We start from the raw sequence: 13,889 nt of genomic DNA on the forward strand, positions 1-13,889 counted from the left end.
GAACATGTGCATCACTCCAGAAAAAGAAATAAAAAAGAGTAAAGAGAAAACTCGTACATCCCATACCCTTACCCTTCCCTCTCATTGACCACTGGTATTTCCATCTACCCAATTTATTTTACCCCTTACTACCTGTATTAGTTAGAGTTCTCTAGAGAAAGAGAATCAACAGGGAACACTTGCAAATATACTATTTATAAAAGTGTCTCATGTGACCGCAGGAACGCAGAGTCCAAAATCCACAGGGCAGGCTGTGAAGCCGATGACTCCGATGGAGGGTCTGGATGAACTCCACAGGAGAGGCTCACCAGCCGAAGCAGGAATGGGGCCTCTCTCCTCTGAATCCTCCTTAAAAGGCTTCCGGTGATTAGATTTAGCATCACTCATTGCAGAAGACACTCCCCTTTGGCTGATTACAAATGGAATCAGCTGTGGATGCAGCTGACGTGATCATGATCTAATTCTATGAAATGTCCTCATTGCAACAGACAGGCCAGCACTTGCCCAACCAGATAAACAGGTACCACAACTTGGCCAAGTTGACACATGAACCTGACCATGACACTACCCCTCTATTATTTATTTATTTTTATCCATTTTTTTTAAACTCATCTGTCAATACCCTGGATAAAAGGAGCGTCAGATAAAAGGTTTTCACAATCATACAGTCAATTGTAAAAGTTACATCTTTATACAATCATCTTCAAAAATAAAGGCTAATGAAACAACATAATAGTTTCAGATACTTCCCTCCAGCCAATCCAATACACCATAAACTAAAAAGGGAACATCTACATAATGCATAAGAATAACCTCCAGGATAACATCTCAACTCTATTTGAAATCTCTCAGTCACTGAGACTTTATTTTGTCTCATTTCTCTCTTCCCCCTTTTGGTCAAGAAGGTTTTCTTGATCCCTTGATGCTGGGTCCTGGCTTATCCTGGGAGCTCTGTCCCACATTGCCAGGGAGATTTACACCCCTGGGAGTGATGTCCCACATGGGGGTGGGGGGTGGGCAGTGAGTTCCCCTGCACAATTGCCTTCGAGAGTGAGGCAGGGCATGGGCCCTTGTTGAACTCACCTGAAATACGTTCCCTCCAGAATGCCGCAGGGCTCTCCCTCTCACTCCTGGCTCCTGCTCAAATGTCATTTCCTTTGAAAGATCTTCCTGACTCTCCCAAAAGAGCACTCTTGCCACCATTTTATCTGCTTTATTATATCTTTTATTGAAATTATATCATTAATTTACATGATGTCTTGCTTATGTTTTCGCCTGTAGGATATAAGATTCATGGGAGCAGGAATTTTGTCTCATTTCCTCATTGCTATACCTCCCATTTAAAAGCTCAATAAATATTTGGAAATTGAAGGAATGCAATCCAAAGAAATTTAATGATCATTCTATAAAAGAAACTGTAGGCACTATTGAAGACACTTATTATTTAATTGTTTTCCTGGGAAAATAGTACTTGGTAATTCCATGTCTTTCTCACCTGCATTACGTTTGTCGCTGAGAATTGCCTGCCATTAAAGACATATACAATTAGTCTTCAACTGCATAAAAAGAGTATTTCCCTCTATCCTAAGTAGTTACACAGTTTTTCCCCAGAGGAATGTTGCTGGCATTCCCAAATATGGAAATTGATACTTTTGTGTATTTTATCCCTCAGCAGTAAAATAAATGTGGGGCTGAATGTACTAGTCTGGGAGTCAACACGTAAGAAAAATCACATTGACAAACGATATAATTCACGTGTTTCTGAAATGTAGAGTCAATCACAAGTTCTTATGCATCATAAAACAATCAGAAAATCAGACCTATGTTCAAAGAAAATCTTTTATTTTTTAATCCCCAGATAAAAACACATTTGTTGTAAACAAAGCAGTACCAAAATGAAGGCTTCAGAATGTGAAAGCTCCTCACCCGAGGTAAGTACTGTTATGTGTGAATTTATTCTTCTAGGTGTTTGTATATGGATTGCAACATAATAATAATAGTGACAACATCCAGTGTTCTGAAGCTTGCTTTTTCTCATGTATCTCTCTATATCAATACACATAGACCTACCTCATTTTTCACCTACTACAAAACACATAGTGAACATGCACTATTGAAGACTCTTAGTCTGGGTTTTCACATAAAAAGTATAGTTTTCTTCCCCTTTCATTTTAACTGACATGAAAGAAATCTCCATAGAAGGGTATTACAGGATGACTCAATACCTTTTACCTGACACATATTTCTTTAAGGAGACTGCCTGAGGCTCTGCAGTAAAGTAATTTCTGGTCCAGTGATCTTTCATAATATAGTTGATTATTTCAATGGCTTTCACTATAAGACCCATAGGGAAAATGAAATTATTTTGGTAGATTCTTTGTGGCAAGAAATGGAGAACCATCCCACCTTAAATAAAAATGCTTCCCTGATTGAAAAAATCTCTCTATTTCTAAATAAGTGGGTCTTTTAACTACCAGAGTCATCCTGTAATACCCTTCTATGGAGATTTCTTTTGTGTCAGTTAAAATGAAAGGGGAAGAAAAGTATACTTTTTATATGAAAACCCAGACTAAGAGTCTTCAATAGTGCATGTTCACTCTTGGGACTCAGCTCAGATGTCCCACTTTCTGGGATGTCTTCCTGAATTCTCACCCTACCCCATGCAGCCTTCCCCATTTTCTGTTTTGTGTTTCCTCAGCACGTATTGAACCTGTTCTCAGGCTCATCACACTGTGTTAGAAATTACCATAAGGCTTCTGTCTCCTTTTGGAGACTGTCAAATCCTGTAGAATAGCTTTATCTTTTTATCCTTGGTTCCCAGTATAATGCCTGATACACAGTAAGAATTCATTAAACTTTATTGGGTGCATGATTAAATGAGTAATAAAATGTTTAATTCTCAGTACTTGAAGGGATTATTATATCCTTAATGTATTCAGATTCTTCTTCCTGTCCCCTTGTGGCCATTTCCTTTATCTCTAGGAACTAGAACCAATTGAGGGTTAAATTGTGCCAAAGCATCTGATGAACAGCGAGAGAGCAATCAAACGGATTAAAACAGCAACTTGATGTAGCACAGGAGAAAGAGCACTGAACTGGAAAGCAAGAGGCCTGGGCTTCATCCTAGCCCTGTCATTAATTCATTTTTCCATTGATTCACTCATTCAACAGCATGTACTAAGCACTGTCACGCTCTAGCATTGTTCTAAGCCCTGCAGGTGTGGTGCTGAAGAAGAAAGACAAGGCACCGGCTCCTATGGAGCCTACCTTCCATAGAAGAGTTGGCCAGACACACAGGAAAATATCTATAAGAGAACAGGGTTACATGACTACTTCAGTTTGGTGGTCAGGAGGGGCCTTTCTGAGTACTGACGATGCAGCTGAGATCTGAATGGTAAAAAGGAACAGGTCAATCAAAGGTGATGGGGGAAAGCATTCAAGGCAGAATAACCAGGGCAAAGTCCCTCTGTGGAGACAGACGTGGCGTTTTCAAAAAACAGAGAGATTAGTATTGCTGGTATGTAAAGGGTAAGAAGGAAAGTGACTCAAAATTTATTTGGAGTGGTAGGCAGAGACCAGATCATATCTGTCTTTGAGGAGTATAGATTTGATTTCAAGTACAATAGGAACCCATAGAGAGTTTTAAGTTAACAAGATTGTTCAGAAGAATGTCAAGAACAGACTGTAGAATAGTTGCAGGGGGATCAGCTGAGAAGCTATTGCAGTCATCTAGGTAATGGATGATGGTGGCTGGGACTAGAGTGATTGCAATGAGAATAGAGGTTAATGAATGAAGAGGGTATATTTTGGAGATAATGTGGGCAAGACTTGCTGATGGATTGAATATGGAAGATAAAGAAAGAAGTCTCAAGATTGACTCACATTTGTACTTGAACAATTGGGTAGATGCTTATGCCAATTACTAAAACTAGGAAGCCTGAGGAAGGAGTAAGTTTGGGAAGAGAACTTTAGTTCTTTAAGGATAAATTATATTTGAGCTGCCTATTAGACATCTGTGCTGGTTTGCAAGGATGTATGTTCCCTAGAAAAGCCATGTTTTAATCAAAATCCCATTTCATAAAGGTAGAGTAATCTCTATTCAATACTGTATGTTTGAAACTGTAATCAGATCATCTCCCTGGATGAGGTGATTTAGTTGAGTGGTTGTTAAGCTGAATTAGGTGACAAGATGTCTCTACCCATTTGGGTGGGTCTTGAGAAGTTTCTGGAATCCTATAAGAGAGGAAACATTTTGGAGAATGGGAGATTCAGACAGAGCAGAGCAGAACGACATAGCCATGAGAAGCAGAGTCCACCAGCCAGCGACCTTTGGAGATGAAGAAGGAAAATGCCTCCCAGGGAGCTTCATGAAACAGGAAGCCAGGAGAAGAAGCTAGCAGATGACACAGTGTTTGCCATGTGCCCTTCCAGATGAGAGAGGAACCCTGACTGTGTTCACCATGTGCCTTTCCAGATGAGAGAGAAACTCTGACTATGCTCGCCAACTGCCCTTCCACTTGAGAAAGAAACCCTGAACTTCATCAGCCTTCTTGAACCAAGGTATCTCTCCCTGGATGCCTTAAATTGGACATTTCTATAGACTTGTTTTAATTGGGACATTTTCTCAGCCTTAGAACTGTAAACTAGCAACTTATTAAATTCCCCTTTTTAAAAGTCATTCTGTTTCTGGTATATTGCATTCCTGCAGCTAGCAAACAACATCCAAGTGGAAATGTTAAGAAGGCAATTGGATATTCAAGTCAAGTTTTGGGGAAAACTCAGGGCTGGAGACAGAGATTTGGGAACATTCAGCACATAGATCATCTTCAAAGTCATGGAACTGGGTGAGGTTATCAAGGCAGAGCATAGAGAAATGGAAAAAAGGATAGGGCTCTGGGACTCTCTAATCTTCAGAGTTTGAACAGAGGAGAAGGAGGCCAATATTGGAGACAGGAGGGGAAACTGGAAATGGGCAATCACTGAAGCCTAAGGAAGAAAATGTTTCCAGAATGAGGGACTAATCAGCTGTTGCTATGAAATCAAAGAAGAAAAGAACAAAAAACTGACCATAGGATTTAGCAATATAGAGGTCATATGTGAACTTGACAATAGCAGTCTCTGTGGAGTGAGGGGGATAAAAGTCCAATTTGAGTGGGTTGAGGAGTGGAAGTAGATGCAATAACTCTCTTTAAAGAAATTTTACTATGAAGGAAAGTAAAGAAATTAGACAGTAGGAAAGAGGACATGAAGGTCAAGGGAGATGATGGTTGGAGTCTGTACATGGGAACGACCCATTAGAGGAGAAATACTGATTGTATGGGGAAGGGTGCAGGGACAGATACTGGAAAAGCCATTATGAGTAGCAGAGGGGATATGGGATCCAGAGTACAGGGAGAGAGGCTGGCTTTTGAGAGGAACAAGGATTCTGTATCCATAACAACAAGAGGCACAACAGAGAGGAGGCATCCAGATGTAGGGAGGTGTGCAGATTTGTTAGTAGGAAATGTAGGTTTTCCTCTTTGTGCAACTTTTGTCAAGTTGTTCATCTTTCTGAGACGTGTTGGAGAACCAAACAAGTCTGCTCTGATCATGGTGAATGGGGCTTCTCTGAACACATTCGCTCAGGCTAATTACACCTACTTAATCTCTGCTTTGTTCAACAAAGGGCATAGAAGGGAAGAAGGTACAGGGTTCAACCTAGAAATAACATAATCGTCCTAACCATTGAGCATTACACATCAGGGCCTGTGTAGGTGCTTTCCATGTCTAATCTTCACACACCCTGCAAGGAAAATATTGTACTATTCCTATTAGAGAGATTTAGGGGGAAAAAACAGAAAACAAAACTGAGATGGGGTGGTAAATGTAACTTTTCTAAAGTGATGAACTTAAAGTGAGAATTTAAATCCTGATCTGTGATGTCAAATCCATACTTTTATTATTTTTAATTTTCTAACATGGGCAGGCACTGGGAACTGAACCCAGGTCTCTGGCAGGGCAGGTGTGAACTCTGCCACCGAGGTGCCATTACTCACCCCAAATCCATACTTTTAACCTTTATGTTCTATTTCTACAACAGGAAGAGAAAAAATGAAAGGGTTCAGCTAGGAGATTGGCCAGGGCTTAAGGCCCTCATATTAGACACCTTCCAACCTACTCAGCAGGGCAGTGGTGACTTGAGCTGCTCCTTAATTCCTAAGAAATGTTGAGGGAAACATGTGCATGGGGCTGAGACCAGCGCTCCAGGCTCCTTGACAAATTCATCTGAAAGCAGAGGAATTGAACCCATCCATTCAGTCCACAGTCCAACACAGGCATCCATCAATCCCCAGGAGCTAGGACATCTGCAGCCAGTGCACTGGGCAAATAAATCCTCAGGCAAGTTATTGCGTCCTTTGGCTTTTCCAGCTGTTTGCTGGGAAACAATCCTTGTCTGGTTTTGCAATTCTGTATAAAAAAAGCCAGTTCTCATAAAAACATATAAAGCCAGGAGGACTACCTCTGCACTATCCCATATGGACAAATTCAGGATTTTTCAATGCAGACACAGCAAAATTTCTTCATTTTCCAAAATAATAAATGAATTGGTAGAAAGTACAAGAGCACAGGTACAGGTGATATGGCTCTGGTCCTGGTTCTTTCACTTCCCAGCTGGGTGACTGTGTTAGTTAGATTCAGTTGTCAACTTGGCCAGGTGAGCATACCTAGTTCTGTTGCTGCGGACACAAGCCAATGGTACGTGAACCTCATCTGTTGCTAATTACATCTGCAGTGGGCTAGGAGGCGTGTCTGGTGCAATGAGTGATGTTTGACTTAATTGGCTGGTGCTTAAATGAGAGAACGCAATGCAGCACAGCTAAGCAGCTCGGCATCCCTCATCTCAGCACTTGCAGCTCAGCCCAGGCCTTTGGAGATGGAGAAAGACGTCACCCTGGGGAAAGTTGTTGGAACCCAGGGCCCTGGAGAGAAGACCAGCAGAGACCATCCTGTGCCTTCCACGTAAGAAAGAGCCTCACTGGAAAGTTAGCTTCCTTTCTTCTGAAGAACAAAATAAACCCCCTTTTATTAAAAGCCAATCCATCTCTGATGTGTTGCATTCCGGCAGCTGGCAAACTAGAACAGTGACTTTGGAGAGTTTCACAAACTTTCCGGTGAGAGGTTTAGCTATCAGCGGTTTATAAATTGAAATTTCCACGGATTCTAGCAAGAAGGCAAAGGGAACTGAATCTCGACATAATTGGATTCCTTTGTGAATCCATCCCTTTTATTTTATGTTTTTAAGATCATTATTCTGAAAATGGCTTTGCTAACCTGCCATAGGGGTCCATGGCACAGAAAGGGTAAGAACCCTGATAAGTTATCTCTGGGGTCCCGGCTTGATTCGATATTCTATGACTTCTGTTAACACACCTTCTGGGAACTAAACTTTTTCAAGTAAACTCCGTTTGAGTGATTGGACAGTTTCCTAAAACTGGGTTAGAGAGGTCAACCGATAGAGGGTCATGGAACCATCCCACACGAGCTGGGGCCCAGGTCAGCAGAGAGAGAGTCAGGCAGAGTATACACCATCCCTAAGCTCATATGTGGACTTGAGGACCCCGCCACCCTCTTATCCCCACCCCACTCGCCCTCAGAGGCAGGAGTAGTCTGCAGACTGAGATGTCTAGGGAGCTGTACACTACCTCAGGAGAAAAGGGAGAGGGTGGGAGAGTGGCCGCAGAAAGGGGATTGCAACATGGGCGATCTTCTACCTCGCATGCTATTTCCACTCCTTTGATATATTTCTGATAACAAAGATATGTGAGAATCAATCCTGGTCAAAAGAGGTATCACTGACTGATCAGCCATTTACCAGACACTGGATCCTTGTTCTGCTAGGTACTTTACACATATTATCTCATATATTTAAAGCAATCATATAAGGTATGAATATATCCATTTTTATTTTCTTTTTTTGAATGGGCAGGCACTGGGAATGGAACCTGAGTCTCCAGCTTGGCAGGCGAGAATTCTGCCACTGAGCCACGGTCACACCACCCTGGTTATATCCATTTGATGGAGGAGAGAACAGGCTCACAGATGTTCAGTATCCTACCTACCATCACACAGCAAGTGACTGGACTGGGATTCCTGCCCAGATCTGGCAGGCTTCAAAATGTGTATTTCCCAGTTTTGTAAAGCTCTTGACAAAGCACCTCCACCCAACTTCTCTTGAATGGGAGCTATCCCAGTGGGTCTCTTAATCCGAAGGAGTCCCTCCCCTTCTCAGACTGGGCCATCCCCAATTTTGAAGAACAAGTCTATGTCTCCATTTGAGTCCCTAAAAAAATTGCCAAGTTTTGTTTATTTATTTAGGAGCTTTATGTTTGTCTTGGACGACTTTTTTTTTAAGTTTTCTGAAATTAGTATTAACAAGTAGATCCTCATCAGAGCTATGTAGAGAGTGTTTTTGGATTTGAGAACCACAGTACACTCTGTTAAGAATGACAAGTGGTATTTCATGGGCTCTCCTGGATGGGAGGGAACAAGTGGGTGGGCAGAGGAGAGGGTGTGGAGAAGAGGTGACTCAGTACCAGTGACTTCACTGATGTCCAGATTTGGGTGGGGGCTAAAAATATAGCAGATCCATTACAGATTCAAGAATAGAAAAATGCAGCCCTGGGCCTTCCATGCCTTTCATAGGGTCAGAGATCTAATGTTAAATAATTATTGGTAGAGTGGATATGGTGGACTGAATCCTATCCCCCACAAAGACATGTTTAAGTCCTAACCCCGGTCCTAAAGGTATGAACTCATTTGTAAATGGGACCTTGGAAGATCATACTTGGATGAAGCCAAATTCAGTCAAGGTGGGCCTTAATCCAATATGGTTGAAGTCCTCATAAGCAGAGGAAATTCAGACGCGGTCAGTTAGGAGGAGCCTGAAGTGGATGCCAGAGAAGGAGACAGATACTGCCGTGTGACAGAGGCAAAGCTGTACCAACAAGCCAAGGAATGCCAAGAGTTTTGGGCAAGTCATCATAGGAAGCTACAGACTCCAGGAAAAAGCACAGCCTCATGATACATGGATATTAGACTTCTAGGCTCCAAAACTACACGATAAATTCCTATTGTTTAAGCCAATTCATTTTGTGGTATTTGTCATAGCAGCCCTGGCAAACTAAGATAGTGAGATGTTTTGAAATAGTAATCCTTGTGCTTTTCTTTTCCACATATCTTATGTTAGTGACACTTCTTTAGACCAGTGGTCCCTAACCCTGCTGCATATGACCTGGGATACTTTTAATGATACTGATTCCTGTGCCCCACCTCCAAAGATTCTGACTGGATACGATTGTTTCAGAACCTGGGCATCAGTAATTTTTAAAAGTTCTCTGTTGATTTCAGTGTTCAACCAGGATTGAGACTACTGAAACGTAGGCTTGCTCACCTTTGGCCATCCTGTTTGCTGCTCCTGCACCTGGAATACCTCTTTCCCTCTTCACCTGGCCAGCTGTCGCTTGTCCTGGAGGAAGCTTCCTCTGAAACCCTAGTTAGGCTAAGTGCTCCTCTTCAGTGCTCCCAGGGCTGCTTGCAGCAGCTCATTGTAACACATCATAGAGCATAACAACCTCTGGTATTTCTGTCTTCCCCACAAAGCTGTATTTGGGAAGGCAAGTGGCCTTACTGCTTTGCAGTCCCAGCTTCCAGTATAGTGCCTGGCAGAGGGTGGGTGCTCATAAAGGTTTGTTGAATAAATCAGCAGATGAAAATGTTCATTGGGAGAAAGGACCAGAAATGTGACCAGTGTCCTACTTGTTCCTTTCCAGTTCCTCTAGGGCCTTGAAGACATCTCCAGCTCATACATGTCTGGAAGATATGAGGCTAAGTGTTGAACCTGACATTTGGAGATACCTTTGCTTGCTAATAAAAGGTCTCCCACATGTTCTCACCATCTCTAGCACAACAAAATGTTGAACTCTCAGAGGCTGCAGCCTTGGTTGCCCCTGGGCTGTCATCACCCAGCCCATAGAGTATCCTTGGCTTATGAATCAGGTTGTCTCTTTGTCGCTCAAGGAGATGTTGGCTCTGTCTCAGAGGAACAAAGAAAGCATTCAGACCATGAGAGAATGGCTTTCAGGGTCTTCCTGACACAGCTCTGAAAAGATCAAAAATTTATTTTAAACAGTTTAGTGAGGACCAGTAGAGGCAGGGGTTGTGTCCATGACCTTTGGGACACTCCAAGGAAGAGACTTCAATAATGAAATATGTAAAGACGTTAGTGACAGGGTCTCTCTAGGCTGGGCACTCTGAGGTTTCCAGGTGGCAAAGTCCTAGCTTTAATGACTCTGATTTTGTTAACATGGAGAGGGAAGAGGAGGAGGGAAGCTGCTTCTATTAAGTACTTATGAATGGCACTCTAGTACTGGTCCTCTCCCTGGTTTATACATCTACTTCTTATAGCAATCCTCTAAGGTAGGTATTGCCCCTCTATTATGTTTACCTTTGATTCAGTTTGATCCTTCAACACCTGTGTTCTGTCCAGCCAGCCCCCTAAATTTCTACTTCATTCCCTCTCTCTTTCCCAGGGTCAATGCCTTAGCTCAGGCCACCACCTAGTTTGACACAAAAAGGCCCCGGTGTCACCAAGCTCACACCACATGTCACAACCTTAGTGGGAGCTGCATTTGCACCTGAGTCTTGAAGTAAAGGGACTTTCTGTGTTGGGTCAGAGATGCTGAGAGTTATTGCTATTCCCTTGAAGCTTCTGACTTCCTTCTCCCTCTACTCCCAAGTCTGATTCTTTGACCTGCTCTCAGAAATCAATCATTTATTCGTCAACAAATATATGTTGAGCACAAGCTGAGGAACAGGCATTTTGTTTGGCTGATGTGATATTCAAGATAAAGTCCTTGCCCTTGTGCAGTTTGTAATTCTAGCTTCTTTCCCCTTGAGAAGTCACTCTGGTCCCTTGTTTTCAGCCTAGATAATGCAGCCTCTCTCACCTGGAGCAGAGAACTACCAAGTGGCCTTTTATACAGGAAGCTGGACATGACCATTGTGCCGGTTTGAAGCTATTATGTACCCCAGAAAAGCCATGTCCTTTAATCCCTGTTCTAGTTTGCTGGCTGCTGAAATGCAATATACCAGACACAGAATGACTTTTAAAAAGGGGAACTTAATGAGTTGCTATTTTACAGTTCTAAGGCTGAGAAAATGTCCCAATTAAAACAAGTCTATAGAAATGTCCAATCAAAGGCATCCAGGGAGGGATACCTTGGTTCAAGAAGGTCGATGAAGTTCAGGGTTTCTCACTCGAGTGGAAGGGCACATGGCGAACACAGTCAGAGTTCTCTCTCATCTGGAAGGGCACATGGCTAATGTGGCTTCACCTGCTAGCTTCTTCTGCCTGCTTCGGCCGGCAAGCCTCTCTATGGAGTTTGTCCAGACCCTCCATCGGAATCGGCAGCTTCATAGCCTGCCCTGCGGATTCTGGACTCTGCATTCCGACGCTTACATGAGACACTTTTATAAATTTTATATTTGCAAGTGTTTCCTATTGATTCTGTTTCTCTAGAGAACCCAAACTAATGCAATCCTCATTCAATATTGCTGGGTGGGAGCTTTTTGATTGTTTCCATGGAGATGTGACCCACCCAATTGTGGGTGGTAATTTTTGATTAGATGATTTTCATGGAGATGCGTCTCAACCCATTCAATGTGATGTTGCTTACTGGAGCCCTTTAAGAGGGAACCATTTTGGTAAAAACCTTAGAGCCAAGAGAGCCAACAGAGTCAATAGAGCCCACACGGCCAGAGATCATTGGAGATGAAGAAAGAAACCCCCCCCCCACCCCCCATCCAGGGGAAGCCATTGAAGAAGCTGGGAGAGAAAACCAGCAGAGGTAGTCATGTACCTTTCCAGCTGAGAAAGAAATCCTGAACATCATTGACCTCCTTGAGCCAAAGTATCTTTCCCCGGGTGCCTTAGTCTGGACATTTTTATAGTTATGTCTTAATTTGGACATATTCATGGCCTTGGAACTATTGAATTTGCAACTTAATAAATTAACCTTTTAAAAGCCATTCCATTTCTGGTATACTGCATTCTGGCAACTTTTACAAACTAAAACAGCCATTAACCAGACAAGTGCTTGGAGACTCAGGGAATTCTCCATCCGTCATGGAGAGCCCTAAGCAACTCTGTTCTGCCTGTCCAGGGCTGCAAATGCTCTATCTTTCCTACCTCTTCTCCTCTTACCATCCACTTCCCCGTCCCTGGAGGCCACCTCCTCTCAGGAAGAGGACAGAGGTTGGGGATCCTAAGCATCTCAGGTGCCCAGCTAAGGCTCCGTCTCAGCCACGCAGTGCACCTTTCCGGTACCCTGGGGCCACAGGGGGATCCTGGTCTCCAGGGCAAGGAGCCTGTTGATGTGAAGTAAGCCAGGAATCCTTTTGTCTTGGCATCATGAGCTTTCAAATTAACATGGCATATGTACACTTTGCCCTTAGTGAACGCATGTCTAGTTTCCTGGTCCATCTCTTTCTTTGAACTGGCTGCTTTGATATTAGAATAACAAAAGTGTAACAAAACAAATAAGCTTAACTGTTAAAAGCAAAACAGGTGAAAGATGTGGCTTAGCAAATCTGTTTCATATAGGAACATTTCAATCACGAGTAGGAGAAGGCCTGTGGCTCATCTGAAGAAAGGTTCCTGGGTCTAAAGGAGGCTCCTGCCTCACTGCCCTAGCGGATGCACTTGCATCTTGGTGGATGAACTTGCATCTTGCCATTTTGTTCCACCGTCTGGTCTGAAATAGTCTTCACGTTGTCAGAATAACTATTCCGGGCTGGGAATTTCACTTTCTTGAGATTTTCTTTAACTCATTCAGAAAGAACCGAGCAGCAGATGGCCTAAAAGATTTGGGCATCAACCCAGCCCTTCCCTACCTCCACCCCCGACCTTTATTCCAGTAACAGGACAAGGGGGTGGGGTGGGGGCTGTGGAAATTCCTGGGGACTTGTGCTCCATTTGGGGGGAAGTTGACTGGATTCCCCAGAACCTTCCCACGTTAGGAGATGGCTCGGCCTGCTTGGGAAATAATGCCAAGTTCTGTTGCCAGGGATATGCTTGAGCAGGGCCAGCTTCAGCTGAGGCCCTGAGGGACTGGGTGTGAAATGGAGGAAAAGGAAAAGGAAAAAAAAAAAAACACAAACAAAACCCAAACAATGGTACAAAGGCAGCACTGTCCCTGCGAGCAGATGGAGTGGCCTGGGCAGCCCAGCCCAGGTTTCTGTACCAGGCCTCCCACGGCATCCGTTTGGGCTGGGCGGAAGCACATCTCTCATCTGGGGACAATGTGGCCCTAGGAAGTGGCCTGGGGAATGAAAGACCACATTAGGACATCCTGCAGAGCAGAGGGATAACCAAAGGATTCTTAGATTTGGAAATCAGATGAGAGGAGGGAAGTTTCCAATTCTACTATAGGAGTCCCACAGCAGAGGCCATCAAACACAATAATTCATGTGGCAATAGTGAACATTTCAGCTTGAATTCTACGGCTTGCCTGCTCAATTCTTCAGATTAACTCACCAGATAACTGCCATATCTCCAGGCCTCGCCGGCTCTGCAGACACAGCCGGAGGTTTGGTTTAAATATCGGGAGAATGTTTTCAGACCTTCAGCTGCTTCTAACATAGGCGATCCCATCTGCAACCGGTCAGCTGGCTAGACGGCAGGCCCTTTAAGACCCTTCTTTTCCCGAAAGTCTCCGATTTTGCAGAGACCCAGGGCGAAACAGTGTTAGAAATTGTGCTGCACATGGTCACTGGGTGAACAACCGAGGGGAGAAAGAACTCGTGACTGACACGTCCTGAATATTATCAGCCCCTGATACTCTTGGGAACTG

The 13,889-nt window shown here is 43.4% G+C and overlaps 1 long non-coding RNA gene across 1 annotated transcript in view; it reads left to right on the plus strand.

The window, feature by feature from the left end:
* LOC143648236 (uncharacterized) overlaps positions 1-8,061 on the plus strand; it is a 69,756-nt gene extending 61,695 nt beyond the window's left edge. Inside the window, exons 2-3 of the long non-coding RNA XR_013158469.1 lie at positions 1,859-1,931; positions 7,967-8,061. This is a non-coding gene — a long non-coding RNA (uncharacterized LOC143648236). The remainder of the gene's footprint in view (positions 1-1,858; positions 1,932-7,966) is intronic.
* The last annotated feature ends 5,828 nt before the right edge of the window (positions 8,062-13,889 follow it).

The sequence above is a fragment of the Tamandua tetradactyla genome, chromosome 10, assembly GCF_023851605.1.
Source record: "Tamandua tetradactyla isolate mTamTet1 chromosome 10, mTamTet1.pri, whole genome shotgun sequence".
Lineage (NCBI taxonomy): Eukaryota > Metazoa > Chordata > Mammalia > Pilosa > Myrmecophagidae > Tamandua > Tamandua tetradactyla.